The 5,844-nt window shown below is 49.6% G+C and overlaps 1 pseudogene; it reads left to right on the forward strand.

Annotated features, from left to right (window-relative positions):
* Positions 1-1,604: 1,604 nt before the first annotated feature.
* On the forward strand, positions 1,605-4,956 carry LOC118711212 (annotated as a pseudogene).
* Positions 4,957-5,844: the final 888 nt, after the last annotated feature.

Here is a 5,844-nt window from a genome sequence, read left to right on the forward strand (position 1 = left end):
TGTGCTTTTGGATGATGTCCGTTCTCTCTTCTAGTTGTTTTGAAATTGTTGTGCAAGGCGGCAGCTTAGGTGCTTACCTACTCCGCCATCTTGGTTTCTCCTGTATTAGCCTTTTATATAATAAAAGGCTAATATGCAAATTGTCCCCTCAGGAGTTTGGCGGGGAGTTCAACATGCACTGACCACCAGTGGGCAGCACGGAATGAAGGAAGGCCCCAGCCTGCAGCCAGAAGGCCCTGATCGGCCCTGATCTCCGGCCAGACCTAGGGGCCCTACCTGTGCACAAATTTCATGCACTGGGCCTCTAGTTTTTATAATAAGAGGATATATGGGGTGTCCCAAAAAATGTATACACACTTAACAGCTGACAGACCAATCGATATTTCTTTCTTTTCAGGTTTAACCCATTGGAATTAATGACCATTCAGAGAGTAAATATATTTTGGGGTGGGGGATGCCCTGTGTGTGTTAAATTAATACATAAGGCTTGGGAAGGCTTGAGAAAGGCTTCTTGGGTCAGCGTTCCCCAGGTTTAGTTACTAGCCTTGCTGCAAAAAAGACCATTCTTTTCCAGGGATTTCAAAGGAAGTTCTGGAACCAAATACCTGAGCCCCCCCCCACCACCACCACCACCACACACACACAGACACACACACTTTCCTGAACTGAGTAGTAGCCAGCTCCTAAGAGAGCTCCCAATCTCTCTTCTCTCTTTCCTTCTGGTAGCCCCCTCTCTCTGACAAGGGCTGATCCGTGTGACCGAGAGAAAACGGGGGACCTAATTCCGGAGACTCGATTATAAAGGAAGGCGTGGCTTCACCTTGCCGGTCTTCCATCTCCCACCTCCCACTCCGGGTGAAACCAGCCGCCATGTGTTAAGGGCACTCAGCAGCCGTGCAGAGGCCCTGGATGAAAGGAGCTGAGGCCTCGCACCTGTGGGCCGGCCCGGCATCACCCGGCTAAGCCACGCTCCAATTCCTGGCTGGCAGAGATTGCACCAGGTGGTAACGCTTGTTGTTGTAAGCTGCTAAATGTGGGTAATGGGTTATGCAGCCAGAGGTCACTGATTATAATTCCTGAAGACACCAGAGACGCTGTGGTGACCCTGGTACAGAGTTTACCAGGCGACCAGAAAACACACACCAGGCGCTCAGAAGATTCAGGGGAAACCCTTTATGGGGGGATGTACTAGGACGGTGACTCAGGGGGGTCCTTCCCCGAAGCCCGAGCACCGAATGTGGGGGGTCCCTCCCATGTATCCCCTGGTTTCTTCATCTCCCCAAATATGGGCCAGGCTTCCGGCCTTTCACGGCTTTGCAGTCCCTCTGTGGGGTGGGGTGGGGGAGTGAGATTTCACCCAAGGGCCTGGCCTGGGAGGTGCAGTGACCTCACCCTGGGTAAGCTGTTAAATTCTTGGTTTCTGGCCCTTGTAAACCGGGAGCATTTAGGAAACCCCATTATTGCCTGAGGAAGGGGCATGACTTAATGATAGGCTGACAGGAATGTGCACCAGGATACTGGTCACTGGCACAGATTCAGATTGCTAGCCGCCCGCCCCCCTCCCCAGGTTGCCCCCTACATGCCCCCTGAACACCAGGGCGATCATGGATTGTCACAGATCTCCAGAAATACGGGGTAATTTGGCCCAAACGTGGAGTATGAGTAAGGAAAAGGAATGGGAGCTTTTCAGAAAATGGCTCAGACTCACCCAGTGATTCCCGACCAGGGCATGTGTTTATTCTTCTTCATCTGTCTCTGCCCAGGCAAGCTCAGCTCTAACTGTACTGATGCACCAGAACCAGAGACCTGGGAATGCTCATCCTCAGAACTAATCACCCAGGACCACCAGGATCAGGTCCAGATGAAGAGCAAAGGCCTGCCAGCCTTTTGGTTTCCTGTCGTCCCTTCCCTGTTTATTAAAATGCTTGTCCATCACGATGATGGATCTTGAACTCTAATGAGCCGCCGCGTTATGTTGTTTATGACTCTGGCGCCGGATCTTCATTATCTGTTTGGGAGGGAGCTGGGTCACAGATTTACTGCTTTCCTCAGAACCACTCTTAAATAATTCGATTTAAACTTTCTGAATGCAAATAACCCCAGACAGCCTTGTAAATGGACCTGTGAGGAGGCTTTTATCCTTAGAAAGGAAACCGTGAATGAGAAATCGTGCTGATAACAGCGCAATGGCTTCTGGTTTACAAAAGAAAAAGGGAAAAGAGGCTGGAAGAAGGAGGAGGAGGAGGGAGAGGGAGTGGTAAGAGATAAAAGTTTCACAATTTAATTTAAAAAAAAATTTTTTTTTTGTTAATCCTCACCCGAGGATATTACCCAAGGATTTTTTTTTTTTCTTTTGAGAGAGTGGAAGGGAGAAGGAGAGAGAGAGAGAGAGAGAGTGGAGGGAGAGAGATAGAAACACCCATGTGAGAGACACATGGATTGGTTGCCTCCATCACACTCGAACAGGGATTGAGTCTGCAATTGGAGTTCGTGCCCTTCACCGGAATCAAACCCGAGACCCTTCAGTCCGAGGGCCTATACTCTAACCTAGGGGTGTCGATCTCAATCAGAGAAGGGGCCAAAATCTAAAATCCAGCCTAAATTGCGGGCCGAATGGTTTACTGAACAGTCATAAACTGTCATTGTGATGGAAACGCAGCGGAGTGCAGTGATGACAGCGCGGTGCGGGCCACATTGCAAGGCCTGGCGGGACGGATTTGGCCCACGGGCCTTGTGTTTGACACATGTGCTCTAACCACTGAGCCAAACCACCGAGGGCACAATTGAATTGTAAAATCTAAAAGCCCGCCTTCCGGGCGTGGTTTGCGAGGGCAGTGGCCGTGCCGGGCCTTCCGGTGCTCATCCCCGCCTTCGTGCACATCCGTGAGGGAGGCAGGCTGCTGCCCTTGGGGCTCATCTCACAGCGAGAGGAACAGAGATTTCCGAAGGGAGCTCAGAGGGTGGACTTCGTGCAGATTCAGCTCCAGGTACTGATGCCTGGGATGTGTGTCTGAAGGTGTTGTAGGGTTCCCCCATCTCACAAAGGACGCCTCAAAAAAAGTATGGAGTCATTTATTAAAAGCCGGCGGCATACGAGGGAGCAAAAGCACTCCAGACTTCGCAGCCCCCAACCGCTTGCCAGCTCTGGCTTATATTGGCAAAATGTCACAAACGTATCGATTGCATCTCTGGGTCTGGAAGGAGGAACCTGTTTCTCGATGTTACAGAAGTGACACTGAGCAGGTTAGCGATCTAAAGTATCTAGGAATCACTGATCCACAGAAACAATGGGACCACCCGGGGCAATTTAGAATAACGGTGCTGTCCGGATTCCGGGACCCCTGAGTCCACAGGAACGCACTCTCTGTAGCTACTGAGGCCATTTAGGATAATCTGTGCTCTTCATCCGGGACCCATGAGTCAAACGAAACTCAGGTATCTGTCTTAGTTTCCAGAAAAATGTGCTTCAGGAACCAGCGAGATCACAATCAATGGGACATTCAAACCATCCTCAATGGAGTACTGGGATAGCATACATAAGTTCAGAAAAATCAAAGTAACTTCCCATGGTTTTATCAAACACGTAAGTGCAGAACAAACAGCTGTTTCTACCTGAGGTGATGGCTGCCTTCCTTCAAAGGAAGATGACAAAGACGCTGAGCGTGTGATGAGAGCGTGGTGTCCCTCCCGGCGATCCGGGAGCCAGCAAAGCAAGAGCCCCGATTGAAAACCTCCGTGAAACGCTGAGCACATCTCAGGAAGGTAAGCGGCCGTCTCTGAGGCTGCAGTTGCTAAGCAACCTTTTCCACAGCGGGGATGAGAAGACCCCTGTCAGATAGACAGCAGATCGCAGCCTCGTTGAAGTGGCAGCATCTTGTGGGGCCATCCAATCTATTCCAGCTGAGCGGGGTCAGGTTAGAAAATGCGTTTCCCACTGGAACCTTAACCACTGAGAAGACACACCCCTTGTAAGGCTGCTTTGTGAGGCACGTGTGGGCTGTAAGGAAAGTGATGGTGGAGTTGCTAGGGAGTTACACGGAGGACAATGCCTCCCAGGCCCGCACTGAGGCCACGGGTATTGTACGAGCTCTGAAAGGTCCAAATGCATTTCTTTCTGACCATCTTACTTGAAAACCAGTGTTAACATAAAAAACAACAACAAACAAACAAACAAACACATTGAAACCTGTAAAGAATTTTTTTCGTTTATTTGAGCCAAACTGTTGACAAATGCCCAGAAGCAGAACCTCAATGGAGAATGGCGGATTACGTCTGTATTTATACATTGCCATCAGAGGAGGGACATAGGTGGGTTAAATGAAATTCATTGGTGACGGATTAAGGAGGTGTGATAAAGCAAAGCGCTGGGAAACCCCTGGGATTGGATAAAAAGTAAAAGGATGGATACATACTTAGGTGGGTGCAGGAATAACTAACATGATAATGAAGGAATTTGAGGCATCTGTCCTGGTGCCCACCACATTTGGTTGTGCCCCAGGGACTCCAGAAAAAGGCAAATTACCCAGACATCTCACAGATATGTGGTCTTAGAGGCAAAAAGGCTAATGGGCTCAATGAAGAAGATCTAAGTTGATCTTTGTCAGGGAAAATATCGGCCTAGGACATGACTACCCACTATAACCTGTTTGTAGTTAGATATTTCATTTTCAGACCATCTTTTGTGGTTATTTTAGGACTGAGTTTGCAAGACCGCCACACAGGCCTCCCCTGAGCTTGTCAGGTCAGCATGTGGCTCCTTCCATCCACACCAGTCAAGTTTTTGAATGGTGAGCTTAGTCATGATCTTTTAAGCATTTTTGTGAATGCTAAATCGGCATCAGATGTCAAGTTTTATCAGGATATAAAGACTTCATAGATTCACCTGGACTATCCCATGAGCAGAACATGGCAGCAGTGAGACTACTGACTTTTTATGGTAACGGCAGTGGAAAATAAAGAAATTTTTTTGACATGATGCAGCAGGGACTTCAGACTGGAGCTGACCGCACTGCAGCGCTGGCTGTGGATGCCGTGGACACAGAAGTGTCAGACGCAGCGAAAAGTAGCTGTGGTCACGGCGCACCTCGGACCTGGGAGCACAGCCCTGGCAGCGACCGTGTGGCACACTGGACACCCCGAAACCAAACGTGAACAAAGTGGAAAACAGCCCTTGGAGTCTTTCTGATGCCTGGGTTTTTATGCTATAAATCTTTTTCTTTGGGGAAACATCTAAATGATAGTAAAACATGGTACGCTGAAGCCTGGAAAAAATAAAATAATAAAATACCACCTTCCACTCAGTCTCAGTGGGCCGTGAGGTTTACAGCCCATCTTTCTGGCCTGTCTTCCCAGATGGCTCACAGATAACTTTCCAAATATATTTTTTATTGATTTTTTTTCACAGAGAGGAAGGGAAAGAGATAGACAGAAACATCCATTAGCTGCCTCCTGCACACCCTCTACGGGGGATGTGCCTACAAGCAAGGTACATGCCCTTGACCGGAATCGAACCTGGGACCTTCAGTCTGCAGGCCGATGCTCTATCCACTGAGCCACACCGGTCAGGGCCCCACAGGTGATGTTACTTGGAGAGGGAGGATGTCATGACCTCACCGCTCGGAGCCCGTGGGCAGCTTCGCTCACTGAATGTTTGCCAATGGCGCGTCTGAACGAGTGGACAGAAGGTGTATCCTGGGCGTTTTACCAGCCGTTCCATCAGCACAAGGTCACGGGCGCCCTGCCTGAGCCCGGCGAGGACAGCGTGATGGTCCTCATTGGACAGACGAGGTTATGGCTGCTCAGCACCTTTCCATCATCACAGGGCTGGTCACTGAGGGTCAGAAG

This window comes from Pipistrellus kuhlii, unplaced genomic scaffold (assembly GCF_014108245.1).
Source record: "Pipistrellus kuhlii isolate mPipKuh1 unplaced genomic scaffold, mPipKuh1.p scaffold_m20_p_8, whole genome shotgun sequence".
Lineage (NCBI taxonomy): Eukaryota > Metazoa > Chordata > Mammalia > Chiroptera > Vespertilionidae > Pipistrellus > Pipistrellus kuhlii.